This window comes from Sceloporus occidentalis, unplaced genomic scaffold (genome assembly GCF_023333645.1).
Source record: "Sceloporus occidentalis isolate IW3139 unplaced genomic scaffold, rSceOcc1.0.p SCAF_18, whole genome shotgun sequence".
Classification (NCBI taxonomy): Eukaryota; Metazoa; Chordata; class Lepidosauria; order Squamata; family Phrynosomatidae; genus Sceloporus; species Sceloporus occidentalis.
The window spans coordinates 15,870,325-15,885,129 of NW_028316998.1; positions in this window are offsets into that span (position 1 = coordinate 15,870,325).

Below are 14,805 nucleotides of genomic sequence, written 5' to 3' on the forward strand. Positions count from 1 at the left end.
CCATCCTTTAATTTTGTTATTTTTTTTACATTTCTTTTTAATTATCTCACTGATCACATAGTGATTAGTGAGGTGGGCTCCATTGACCTGCATGGTTGGTTGCAGTACCTGTTCTCAAGAAGAAAAATGAGTCGCCATCTTGTTAGTGGCAGCATGTCTCCATCAGGTGGCTATTTGAAAAGCTCCTACGATCAAACGGGGCCCTTGACTTTTTTTTTTCTTTTTTTTTTCGCTGAATGCCTCTATACAGAGGCACTTCAGCAACAGTGGCTAAAGTCAGGAGGTGATCGTTAATTGCCTCTAAGTACTTTCCTTTTAGCCGCCGGGCGCCGAGTTTAACACCATGACACCAAGCATGTCAATTGTCATTAAGGAGATACATTTCCATGACATATCTGGCATGTCAATTGTTAAATTTGGGTGTAGATCATGACGCGGTGTAATATGTCATGCGTTGTTCATCTGACTTAATTTTTAGACATGCTAAGAAACAGATTATTGTTATTATGTCCTGATATGTAAAGCCATAGAATTCAAATAGGATGTACTATCTTTTTCACATGAAAAACATATACTATATACTACAAAAGTAATGGGACACCTGACCATCACACCAACAGGGACTTTTATGACATTGCATTCTAAATACACAGACATGTAGTTGGTCCCCCTTGGCAGCTATAACAGAATCCACTCTTCTGGGAAGACTTTCCACAGGATTTTGGAGTGTTTTTGTGGGATTTTTTTGTCCATTCATCCAGTACAGCATTTGTGAGGCCAGACAATGATGCAACCTGGGTTCTGGCATGTCCTGTGAATGCAACCTGGGCTCTGGCATGTCCTGTGAATGCAACCTGGGTGCTACTCAACTCCTATAAGTGCAATCTGAGTACGGCAGCAGCTACTATGTGTGTAACCTGGGTGCTGTGGCATGTCCTGGGTATGGAATCTGGGTGCTGGCATGTCCTGGGTATGCAACCTGGGTGCTGGCATATCCTGGATATGCAACCTGGGTGCCAGGGCTGTGATCTATAGTATGCCTGTTTGATTACACTTTGGGAGTTTTCGGGGGTTGCCCCAATAGCTCATCACATACAATGCATGCTGTACCACTGTCAGCATCTTGCTCAATATATAGGGATGGGAGTTTGGGTGTATCATTGTCAATGCCTTGCATGGTATATATTTATAGTTATACTGTTGCAGTGATGGAAGTTGGGGCATATCACTAATTATATATATTTATGGGAGTTATACTGTACCACCATCAAAAACTGTGGGAATTGAGTGACGTTACATAGTGAACTTGAGGAGCCCAAAGTGGTGGCGTAGTTAGAGGGGGTTATGTTAAGGAGGTGCCCCCCCAAAAAAAGACACCCAGGCATCAATGACCCTAGGCCTGGCCCTGTTTAAAAAATCTTAGCCAATACAATAACTTTTATAATAGAAAGATGCAAAGATGAGGAAAGGAAAAATAAAAATCTCAAGTGTTCTATGGACCTAAGGTTACTGAGGCCGTTCCACATATTCACACCCCCTCAGTAAAGTGACTCTTCCATAAATTAAGTAAGACTTAAAACTCTTCTGCTAGGAGACGGTTCCTCATACTAACCCCCCCAGTAAAGTAACTATTATATTAAATGAGACTTTATTACATTTATTAAAATATAAAGCTCAGAGGTCTTATGGACCAAGTTTCTTCTGCTGGGAGAATGTTCAAAATGTCCCTCAACCTTTCAGTAAAGTAAATCTTCCTTACATTAAGTAAAACTTTATTAAATTTAGTAAAAGTAAAAATCATAGTTCTGTAGACCTCAATCTTCTTTTGTTGGAATGCTGTTCCACATATCGATCACCCTCTTAGTAGAGTAAATCTTCCTTACATTAACTAATGATTTATTACATAAAATAAATGTACAATTCTTATGGATCCTGTGGTCCTTAAACTTTTGCCAATTTTCCTTACATTAAGTAAGACTTTACTCGGAGGGTAGTAGATAAATGGAACATTCTCCCAGCAGAAGGCATGGGATGTGACTTTATTACGTTAAAGAAAAGTACAAATCTCAGTGGAGATATGTGGGTTATGTGGCAGAAGAAGCCCGAGGTCCACTGAGATTTGTATTTTTCTTTAATGTAAAAGAGTAATAGAAACATAGAATTTGATAGCAGATAAGAACCATTACATTATGTAAGACTTTATTATATTAAACAAAGTACAAATCTCAGGGGGCGCATAATTAATATCAAAATGACAATTTACTGGGAGTAACTCAGTGCCTTGATTGATTCAAAATCGAAGGTGGCCCATCAATGACTACAAAATACAAGTCAAAAGTTCTGAGTATGGCACAGAAAGACCATACTTCAGTCAGCTTTGGACACTGAGGGAACCAACAAACATGTAAAAAGACTAAGTTCTGTTGGATATCTGGATTCTGGCACTCCTTAGTTCCACATTTCCTATCACCTCCAAGCTGCAGGCTTTATAGAGTGCAAGAATGGACGTTTAGAAGAACAAATACACAAAATTACACCAACATGCCTTGAAGGGACGAAATCAGGTGGTGGATGTGGCAGGTAAGAATAGATTCACATACCCATATCGAAGATGATAGGGTCACAAACGTAATTTACTGATTAAGGCCCTGCAGTAGTAGTAAGAAAGGTGTTGAATAAGGAGAGATGGAAAACAGAACGAGACCTAGAAATGAAAAATATGAGAATGACTGAGACTCAGCTAAGTCCTGGAAGTGAAAGTAAAAGATTAGCAGTCAAAAAAATATTTGTGTTGATGGAGGGTGTAACTAAACCTCAATCTTTTTTTTCTTCCAGTTTGGTCATGCTAGCATGAGGTTCTGGCGGGAAACTTATGTTTCCAAAACATGAGTGACGTGATGGAGCAGACAACTTTTTAAGATCCATTACACAATTGCACGATTGTTGAACAAAAGTAACTGACAACATTTTAAAACATATTAAACATTACGGTATATGAAATGAGTAGAGCCTTTAAAGGTGGGCTTTGCCAAAACTCCCCACCAAAGTTTTGGAGGGTGGCTGAACAGCTTCAATCTATTGGCTTACAGGTTTTGAGGATTGAATTGCTCAAATGTTTCATATGGTTTTGTATGTCAAACCGGCTCTACATGACACCACATCAAAACAGCAGAGGCCTTGCCTCTCACCACTGAGGACTGGTATATAGTGACTCTATGAGCATTAGGAGCCAAGAATCAAGTATTTAATGGCTCCTTAGTACCCCTGCAGCTGTTCTTTCTTCTTGATGTTCTGTTCTTTTAATCTTTCCCCTTGCTTTTTTGCTTTCTTGGCACATGGACATAGTGTGACAGACATAGTATTTGTACGGTCTTTGCGCACAATGATGGCGGGATCTTGGACCACTGTCCATTCAGATAAGGCTGTACAATAACCACCCTGTTTTAAGTGTAATAAAAAAGACCTGTTGAATAGTTATTAATTTGTAGCTGTGCTGGAACGTGGGACCATGTCATTTGTCCAGCTGTTGTGTAGTATGCTCTCGATCTGGGGCATTGCTGATGCTAACACAGCCTTCCCCTGCCTATATGCACTTTTGTTGTCTTTGATGCAGTAGACTATTTATGTTCTTTAAGTGCTTGCTTTGGTGAGTTATTTCTGGATCAGAACTGGTTTACTGACATAAGCTAGTTTCGTTTTGTCAGCTTACAATCATTAATATCATAAATAATAACTTTTGCTTACCCCCTATATGCTACTTTTGTTATAGGCTTATGATAAAAAATTTACTTCATGATTAATGTAATGGCTTATGATAAGATTAATGCAATATATACAACGGGGCAAAAAAGTATTTAGTCAGCCACCAATTGTGCAAGTTCTCCCACTTACAAAGATGAGAGAGGCCTGTAATTTTCACCATAGGTACACCTCAACTATGAGAGACAGAATGAGACAACAAAGTTCATAAATCACATTGTCTGATTTTTAAAGAATTTATTTGCAAATTATGGTGGAAAATAAGTATTTGGTCAATAACAAAAGTTCACATAAATACTTTGTTATATACCCTTTGTTGGCAATGACAGGGGTCAAACGTTTTCTGTAAGTCTTCACAAGGTTTTCACACACTGTTGCTGGTATTTTGGACCATTCCTCCATGCAGATCTCCTCTAGAGCAGTGATGTTTTGGGGCTGTCGCTGGGCAACACAGAATTTCAACTCCCTCCAAAGGTTTTCTATGGGGTTGAGATCTGGAGACTGGCTAGGCCACCCCAGGACCTTGAAATGCTTCTTACGAAGCCACTCCTTCGTTGCCCGGCCGGTGTGTTTGGGATCATTGTCATGCTGAATGACCCAGCCATGTTTCATCTTCAATGCCCTTGCTGATGGAAGGAGGTTTTCACTCAAAATCTCACGATACATGGCCCCATTCATTCTTTCCTTTACACGGATCAGTCGTCCTGGTCCCTTTGCAGAAAAACAGCCCCAAAGCATGATGTTTCCACCCCCATGCTTCACCGTAGGTATGGTGTTCTTTGGATGCAACTCAGCATTCTTTCTCCTCCAAACACGACGAGTTGAGTTTCTACCAAAAAGTTCTACCTTGGTTTCACCCCAACCCTCTTCTGGATCATCCAAATGCTCTCTAGCAAACTTCAGACGGGCCCGGACATGTACTGGCTTAAGCAGGGGGACATGTCTGGCACTGCATGATTTGAGTCCCTGGCGGCGTAGTGTGTTACTGATGTTAGCCTTTGTTACTTTGGTCCCAGCTCTCTGCAGGTCATTCACTAGGTCCCCCCGTGTGGTTCTGGGATTTTTGCTCACCGTTCTTGTGATCATTTTGACACCACGGGGTGAGATCTTGCGTGGAGCCCCAGATCGAGGGAGATTATCAGTGGTCCTGTATGTCTTCCATTTTTGAATAATTGCTCCCACAGTTGATTTCCTCACACCAAGCTGCTTGCCTATCGCAGATTCAGTCTTCCCAGCCTGGTGCAGGTCTACAATTTTGTTTCTGGTGTCCTTCGACAGCTCTTTGGTCTTGGCCATAGTGGAGTTTGGAGTGTAACTGTTTAGGTTGTGGACAGGTGTCTTTTATACTGATAACAAGTTCAAACAGGTGCCATTAATACAGGTAACGAGTGGAGGACAGTGGAGACTCTTAAAGAAGATGTTACAGGTCTGTGAGAGCCAGATATCTTGCTTGTTTGTAGGTGACCAAATACTTATTTTACCGAGGAATTTACCAATGAATTCATTAGAAATCCTACAATGTGATTTCCTGTATTCTTTCCCCCCATTCTGTCCCTCATAGTTGAAGTGTACCTATGGTGAAAATTACAGGCCTCTCTCATCTTTTTAAGTGGGAGAACTTGCACAATTGGTGGCTGACTAAATACTTTTTTGCCCCACTGTAATTATCTATTAAGATTTAGTGTACTCACACTTTCATTTATAATATTGTAAGTATACTAGTAGATATCAGGCAGTCATAACGTACGATGGTCAACTGTCTACATTTTAGCTTTCTGCTTTTATAAAACTTACATATTATGTGTCACGATCTTATTGGTGGATTTCGTGGTAAACAACTTTGAGTGACATATCCAAGTTTGCAGGTGTCCATTCGTGGTAAACAACTTTGAGTGGCATAGTCAAGGTCATCCCATGGGGCAATGCCAACTTTTGGCTAAGACAAAAGTCCATAAGATAGCGAGATCGCAAGTTTTTGGGGGGTGGAGTACGGCGCTTACTGAGAAACTGTATCTCACGGGTATATTGCAAATTATTATCTTTATTGGCAAGCATTATACTTATGAAATCTGCTTTATAGATACATTTTTGGATTAAAGTTAATTATTGTTTGTATTATATATATACTCAATAAACAGAGTTTGGTTTACAATTCTCAAGTCCCTTTATTCTATTATACCCTCACTTATTCATTACGAATAGAGGGACCTTACCATTTATATAAAATTATTTCTTTGGTACCTGTATGATAAGCTTTGCTAAATCCTGAGAAATAAGACGTTGAAAATGGGAATTAAGGTATGGACCACATTACAATACTTCTTATCTCAAATTTTTTACATAGTGCAAGGACAGGTGGAGAGACACAGCAGTCATTTATAATGCTTCTCCTGCTCGATTACCAATTTCCAACACATCATCCACACAAGAATATTCATCATTACCAAATACCATACCTCCCAAATTACCCTCTTTAGAAGCGCTGTTCCCTGTTAAGAACCCAAATCCCTCTATAGATAAAGTGTTAATGTCTGCCACGAAAAAAGCTATAAAAACAGAAACTTTGTGCTCTTTCTTTCAACTTCCCCCATGCTTCCTGTACATTGTGTTGTTGTTAATACAGTTATGTTATACACACTTATATTTGTGCTTAGGTTGGCTGAATTTAGCTAATTTTATAATGTGACTTGAGGACCAGACACAAAGTATAATAATGGTCATGGGTGATGCCACTATTTCAATGTGATTATAAATGATAATTTTTACATTTGAAATTACATATTAAAGTTAATTGAGAGTAGTGAGTGATCTACAAATAATGAAATCATCTTGTTCTCTTGTTGTTCATCTTGTTATCTCATTGGGGTAAAGTAGGAAGAAGGTGCTAGAACTAATTGGTCTCATCTCACTCACATGTTGTCAGGAAGTTTGATGAGCTTAACACCAGTAGCTGTGTCCCTTGAATAACAGTGTTTTATTTTTTTTTTACAGTTTCAAAATAATTTGTCTCTGGCTAGTACAAAATATCTCATCCTAACAGACCACTCCTACAAATAGGAGAGGAAAGAATTAGAAAGGTCTCAATCAATTGAGATGGTAAAATATATTTTACAGCAGGATAGATGAAACAGTGTTAAGAACCTCAATTTAGATAATTTTTACATATAAAATATATACTAGTAAAGTAGGGGGACTGGCTAAGAGATGATATCCCAAATGTCCAGAAGGTGAAGCTGGGGTTAAAAACAACAAGAATCAGGAATGCATCGTAACCGCGCAGAAGCTAGATAACCAAGCACTGACTGAAAAACATGTCAGGGTTAAATAGAGAGTTTAGTGCCAAACAAAAACACACATTTGACATGTGTGGATGTATAATTCATAACCAGCGCAAACCTGAGAACATAATCAGTCCAAGACGCAGTCAACATCTAATATGCCGCATTTTGAGGACATTGAGGATTTTTCTAACAACAAAAGTAAGGCCAAATGATTTGCAACCAGGTTTAGTTACCATTTTGTTTTTAAACAGGCAGGATATTCTTAAGTTCACGGCCAGTAGCCATATGAGGTCACAGGACAGTAAACATGAGAAGGCCTCTAGCTGGTAAGTTGCAGTAGTGTGGCCCTCTTGTCCCTCTTTGATAGCGTCCTGGATCAGAGAGAGAATACTGTATGAGAAAAAAAATTGTGTATTCAGATCAGTAACCGGGGTGTGAGGTACAACATTAGGTAGTACAGTTGAATGAAAACCATATTTTGTGATAAAGGGAGACTTTCTGATCATGTTTGGTATTGTAAACAAATTTTAAGGCAAGACAGGAGGCTTCCTATTTTGCATAGTCTTCCTTTACTCTCACAGTAGCAGCAAAGAAAGAGTTAACAACATAAGTGGAATAACCAATAGAAAAACACTACATAGGAGCTATATAAACCCCTAAGCCCTCCTCCTCTTCCTCTTTCTTTGCTGCTCACCGTAGCTGCAGGTCAGTCCTCTTCCTTTTGTCAATTATTTAAACATATCTATATCCTGTTATTTCTACTTGATTTCAGTATTTTTGGATATTGGTGCGTTTGCTGCTTCTAGTAATGTATATTTCGCCCGGTCAACGGACACTCTGGTTCAGTTTCTGGGGAGGTTTTTTCCTTCCCTTTCTCCCGGTCGCCGGGACTCCTCGATTTTCTGACTTCCCAGGCCTCCGGGTTTCCCGGTATCCCGGGTCTCCCGGTATTACCTTTCCCCTCTCTGAGGTTCCCCTTCTCCCCTCATAGCCTTTCCCATTTCTACCTCCGCCGATTTTCTCGGCTTCTTCTTCTCTCTTTCCCCTTCTGTTTTTTCCTACCTCTTACCTCTCCAGTCCACTTCCCTGGTCGTTTCTTTCGTTCACCCGCGGTTTGCGGGCTTTTTGGTTGCTGCCGGCGGTTCAGCCGCCATTTTGGTTTGGCGGCGAGGTCTCGCATCTCGAGATTTAGCCGCCATATTGTTGCACACTGTCCTCGCGTGCGGCGGCCACGTTGCTACTCCCCTTGTATACTCGGCTTTCGGCCGTTTTTCTCAGCATTGCGTTCGGCCCTCACTAGGTTCTGGTGAATTCCGGTCGCCATTTCTATTCGTTTGGCTTTATTGAACTGCGTTTTTTCATACCAGGTGACGTTTTCAGGTTTACTTAGCTCTCCACTTCAAAAAAGGGTGAGCTCCATTTCTCTGTTATTTTCCAGGTGCTTTTTATTTCTCTTATTTTCTTTTACAGGTAATATTTAGCAGGCTAAGCCCTGTTTTGTATTTTCCTTCTGTTTGGGGGATTAAATATCGGCTATTTAGGTCCCAGGCTGAGCCCCTGTGGATGCTATAACATACATATTATATATATATATATATATATATATATATATACAGTGCCTTCTGACTTCATTTACCTGCCCTTATACTTCCCTCTCTTTTTCTTTACAGACAATATGTCTCAGGAAAACATGCCCTCCCAAGATGCCTTTATGGCTTGGTTGGAAGCAAAGTTCTCTACTTCGGTAGAGTCCTTATTTTCTAAATTGTCCGCCAACTTACCTAACCAAGGGCAACCTCCTGTCCCGTCCGGCCCTTCTCATGTTCCGTCAGAGTCAGAATCTGATAAATCGGAAGGGGAGGCTTCCGGCTCTAAACGCCCCTGGAAGGGCAGCAGTATATCTGCAGGCAAGGGCAAGGCACCCGCTAAACGCCCTAAAACCTCCAGCACTCCTGATAATGATCCGCTGTCCATAGTGGACGAATGGCGTGCAGATTCCTCTAATGGATCTGATATATCAGTGAATCTGGCCTCGTCCAGAGATATTGACTCCGGGTTCGTCCGCGAGTATTTGGTGGATGAGCCCCACCTTGCCGATCCCCCTCAATCCCATTCCGCCTCCACATCAACTGACCTCCCGGTCCTTGACCCTACTGGGTCTTCTATGTTTGATCCCACCACCATACGCCACCCTAGGGCCACCGAGTGGGCTCCCCCCGAGCATATCGCTCTATACCTCCATAAATGGCTCAGAAAGCCGCTTCCCAAGGAGGTTCCTAATAAGCTTCGAGCCGAATGCCCCCGGCCATGCATCCCAGATTAAGTGGCTCTTACTCCAGAGTTTGACCCCAATGTGGTCGCTCTATTGTCGGTACATAAAAAAGACCCAAGATGGGGTTTGGAGCAAGGCCTTAAGTCGGCTCAGGACAAGGTCCTAGATCTGGTATGACCCGTTACCCAAATTTTATCCCTGGCGGACAGGGCATTCCTACAAAATACCCCTCTAGACCCTAAAGTTATTCGTGATTGGGCCCTTAGGGTAGTTTGTCTCCTGGGAAACGCTAATGTTTCCTTTGCTACCGAGCGACGTAAGGCAGCTTTACTGCGCATGGACCCCCGCCTGGCGGAGTTGGGCAACAAGGATTTAGGAGTGGCCGCTAACGGCTTGCTTTTCGGCGACGCATTTGTGAAAGAGCTTAATCGCCATGTGTCACTTATGACGTCCTGGAACAAAGCTAAGCTTTCCATGAAAAAGGTTTTCCAACCAAACCTTCGTTTTTCTGGGAGGGCTGGACGACCGCGGGGCCGGGCCGCCAGCCGTGTTTCATCACAAGGCCCCAGGAACTTCCCTCAACCGCAGGCCTCATACAGACCACCTTACCACCAAAGGTCCGTCATCTCACGTGGAGGTTACAGAGGCAGAGGCGCTCAGGGATTCCCCAGAGGACGTTCCTGTTTCGATAAGTCCAACTGTTTCTTATCCTTCTTTCCCTCTGCGGGTTGGGGGCCGTATATCCCATTTTTTCCACAACTGGGTGTGGATTTCGTCCGACCCTTGGATGCTCCAAATGGTCCAGGGTTTCCAGATAGACTTTGTCTCTCCCCCCTTTCAGATATGCAGACCTCGTCCTGCTTTCCGATCCGCGGCCGATCAGGCGCTTATAGAGAAGGAGCTACGGGCACTGCGCGACAAAGGAGCCATTCAACGAGCCCCCGGTCCCATAGGTTTTCTCAGCTCTGTTTTCCTGGTGCGCAAACGCACCGGCGATTTCCGCCCCGTGATAAATCTTCGGTCCCTCAATGCCTTCGTAGTCTATCGCCACTTCAAGATAGAGGGCATCCATCTCCTCAGAGACCTTATGTCGGAGGGCGATTGGTTCACCAGGTTGGACCTCACAGACGCTTACCTTTCTGTTCCCATACACTCGGACCACAGGCGTTTTCTCCAATTCCGCTGGGGCAGACAGGTTTGGCAGTTCAAGGCCCTTCCATTCGGCCTCAGTTCAGCCCCATGGTGCTTTACCAAGCTCCTGAAGCCGGTCATGGCTTTCTTCAGATCCAGGGGCGTCAGGTGCATAGTGTACCTGGACGACATCCTGTTGTTTTCGGGTTGCCGAGAGACTCTACTCTCGCAGATGGATTTTGTCGTTCGGACCCTTCACGAGCTCGGCTTTATTGTCAACACTCAAAAGTCGGCGCTAATCCCGAGTCAACATATTCTTTTTCTGGGCTTCGAGATAGACTCTCAAGCGGCCATGCTTCGTCTTCCAAGGACCAAAATAGTTTCCATTCGGAAGGAAATTCGGGCTCTTCGCCGCCGAGATTTTTGCTCCCTTTGTCTCCTGGCTCGGGTGGTGGGACTTCTCTCGTCCTCCATTCAGGCGATATTCCCCGCTCCTCTCCATTATCGGGCGCTTCAACGCCTCAAAGCCCATCATTTGCGAAAGATACCTTCTTATGACCAGGTGATCCAGCTAACGCAGGAGGTGCGCCAAGAGCTGCTCTGGTGGCTGCGCCACATGGAGGCGTGGAACGGTCGGGCGATTTTCGGTTCTCAACCGGACTTCGTTCTCGAATCCGATGCCAGTCTGCTGGGATGGGGCGCTGCCTCCGACTCAGAAGCGACCGGAGGTCGTTGGTCTCTAGAGGAACGCTCACTCCATATCAATTGTCTGGAGCTGACCGCTCAGACTGCTGTCTCCTTCTGCGGATGGACAACTTCTCAGCAGTCCGCTATATCAACCGCTTGGGAGGCACGCGCTCCAGGCGCCTCACGGAAGTAACGAAGGATATCTTCGAGTTTTGCCTAGCTCGCAATATCACCCTACAGGCGGAATATCTCCCGGGCGTTGAGAATCTTCCAGGATCTCCAACATCGGAGGGGCCCGTTTCATCTGGACTTGTTTGCGTCCAGGACGAATCGTCAGACGGAAGACTTCTACAGTTGGCTTCCGGATCCGGAGGCTTTGGCGACGGACGCCTTCATGCAGGTGTGGCCTCCCTGGGGTGCGTACGCGTTCCCCCCTTTCGCCCTCATTTCAAGAGTCATCCACCACTTACGTCGCAGCGGCGACTCTCTGGTCCTGGTGACACCCCTCTGGCATGCGCAGCCGTGGTTCCCAGCTCTGTTGCAACTGTCGGTGCGGGACCCTCTGGCACTTCCGTCTTTTCCTTCTCTCCTGTCGGGCTCGGACGGCCAACTTCATCCTCTCATCCAAGAGGGTTGTCTTCTCCTGGTGGCGTGGACGATCTCGGGGGACCCAGAGCAGGCTCGGGCCTATCGGACGCAGCTCAATCCTTGCTGCGCGAATCTTGGGCTCCAGGTACCCGAAAGTCGTACCGGGCAGCTTGGCGAAGTTGGGCTGCTTGGTGTGGGACGGCAAGTGGATCCCCATTCAGCCCCTTTAGATTTTGTACTTAATTTTCTGGCGGAGATGTTTTCCTCGGGAAAATCTTACCGTACCATTAATGTTTTCCGGTCGGCCATTTCAGGCGGTCATGTGGGCATCTCGGGTGAGCCGGTTGGTAAGGCTCCTCTGGTCTGCCGCTTACTCCGCGGCATTCATTTATCTCGGCCCCCGGCACCGCAATATACTTCTCTATGGGATGTTGCTGTGGTGCTCGATTTTCTACGTTCCTGGCCGGACAACGAGTCTCTTTCTCTACGTCAATTGTCGGCGAAACTTACCTTCCTGTTGTGTCTTCTTTCTTTTCGTAGGGTTTCAGACGTCAAGGCTCTCGATGCCCACGCCATTTCTTTTTCCCCGGAGGGTCTGGTGTTCCAGATCCACAGGAGGACTAAGACTTTTTCCTCGTCTGTCTCCTATCCTTATTTCCTTGATGATCCTAAGATCTGTGTGGCCAGATGTGTTCGGTCGTACTTATCTCGCTCTGCTATGGTACGTCCTTCCTCGGTGTCCCAGCTTCTCATCTCTTATGTTAAGCCGTTTAAGGCCGTCTCTTCCCCAACTTTAGCCCGTTGGATTCGTTGGCTCCTTTCTCTGGCGGGAGTGGATGCTAGCTTTGGGGCACATTCGGTTCAGGGGGCCGCTGCATCTTGCGCCCTTCGGTCTGGGGCAGCGCTGGACGATATCCTCAAGGCGGCGGATTGGTCCCGGGCTTCCACTTTCCGGGAATTTTACTTTCGCCCGGTGTCTTCCGCGGCGGTGGCTTTGATTTCAGGCGTTAAAAATGCAAAATAGGAAGCCTCCTGTCTTGCCTTAAAATTGGAAATTATTCTAGCCTTGGTGCACGAATAATTAGAATTTTAATAAAGACAGGAGGCGAGTATTTTCCCTCCCATCCCTCCCGTGTTTGGGTAAGTTGTTTGGGGGTTTTTTCCTTTGCATGTTTTTCTATGATTGTGTTTGCTCATTTTGTCGTTTTCTTTAAGGCTACGATGGTCTTTATTAATCTTTTCTTCAGTATTTAAGGAATCTGGTCCTGTTATGTGTTTTCTCTTTCTTTCAGCGTGAACTCACTGCGGCGTGTTAACGCTAAGCCTACCCGTGTTTGGGCTCTGTTGGCTTCGTTTGGGGTGACGCCATCGTTTCTGGAGGACTCGGATTCCGGTTCCAGTTCAGTTCGGGGTTCCCGTCAGTTTGTTGGACTATCAGCCGGTTTGGAGGACGTTTCTTCAGTCCGGTTCTCAGCAACGAAAGAGGAAGAGGAGGAGGGCTTAGGGGTTTATATAGCTCCTATGTAGTGTTTTTCTATTGGTTATTCCACTTATGTTGTTAACTCTTTCTTTGCTGCTACTGTGAGAGTAAAGGAAGACTATGCAAAATACTCGCCTCCTGTCTTTATTAAAATTATAATTATTCGTGCACCAAGGCTAGAATAATTTCCAATTCTGCTGTAGGAAAGAGTGTAACCCACTCGTCTTCCAAATAAGTTGAGAAGCAACAGAAATAAACTTACCACCTCCTTGATAGACATATAATGTTTTTTTTTATCCATGCTTGGCCTATTCGTTTTCGGCCAACAAATTACGTTCCCTGTCCCTGTCCTCTTCTGGCCTTTCAGCCTCTGAGCCTGAAGATCTGTCTTATGAATCTCTTTCTTCAGAAGAAGGGGAGATGAGAAAAGATGCATTCTTTTTTTCAGTTAAGTAGACAAACTCATCTCACCTGTAAAAACATGAAAGCCATACACAAGAAATCTGACAACTTATTTGCCAATCACTCTAAAAGTTCTAGAGCCATTTAAACACCTGATTTTGAACCTGATTTTGAACCTGATTTTGAACCAATGGAGCCACTCAGGGTTAAATGCTTTTTCAGTCTGGGGGGATATGACAAATGTCAAGAGAAGATTCACTAATCCTCTGGAAGTTACTACTCATTTTGCTGATCCTATGGCTAGGTGTCTCAATGCAAGAATTTTCTTAGGTTTTAAATTAAGCTCCTTTCTGAAGCACGCAGATCTTCCAGATCCTATATGGATAAGTCATATGTTCACATAGATTTCTGATTTTATCCCTTTCTCTCAATCCTCTCAGTTGACCTGGGCATTTTTCTTTACTTACAGACAAAGGAAGTTTTAGTTCCTGTTCCAGCAGAATGTGTGGGTCTGGGAGTCTATTCTCCAGTCACCTTTGTGCCTCAGGAGCTTTAAAACTCATTGTAAACCTCTGTTTTCTAAACTGATTTTTCCTGCTGTTAAAGTTTAAGATGGAAACATTAAAATCCACATTGTAGGTGCTGTATGCATTAGACTATTTGGCCGCATTAGCCCTTCAATATCCCTAGTATTCAATATATCCCTAGTATTCTAAACTGTCAAAGACACACACGCACCAGAACAGGTTCTGCCACACCAGCACCCAAACACATACCCCAGGACAGGCTCTGCCACACGGACACCCGAACACACACCAGGACAGGCTCTGCTACACTGACACCCCCACACACACACCAGGACAGGCTCTGCCACACCAACACCCAAACACACACACACCAGGACAGGCTCTGCCATACCGACACCCGAAAACACACACAACAGGACAGGCTCTGCCACACTGACACCCGCATCCGGAGGGTTTCCATGGACGGTTTCCCTTTGGTATTGATTTATGTGATGGCCGCAGCTGGCCCTCTTGTGTATTGATGCTGCCAGCCGCCATGTGTATTTGTGCACTCCAGAGAGCCCCCCCATTGTGTATTTATGCCCCCAGCCAGCCCCACATTGTATATTTATCCCACCAGACAGCCCCACTTTAGTACTGATTTATGTGATGACCTAGCCAGCAACCGCTTGTGAATTA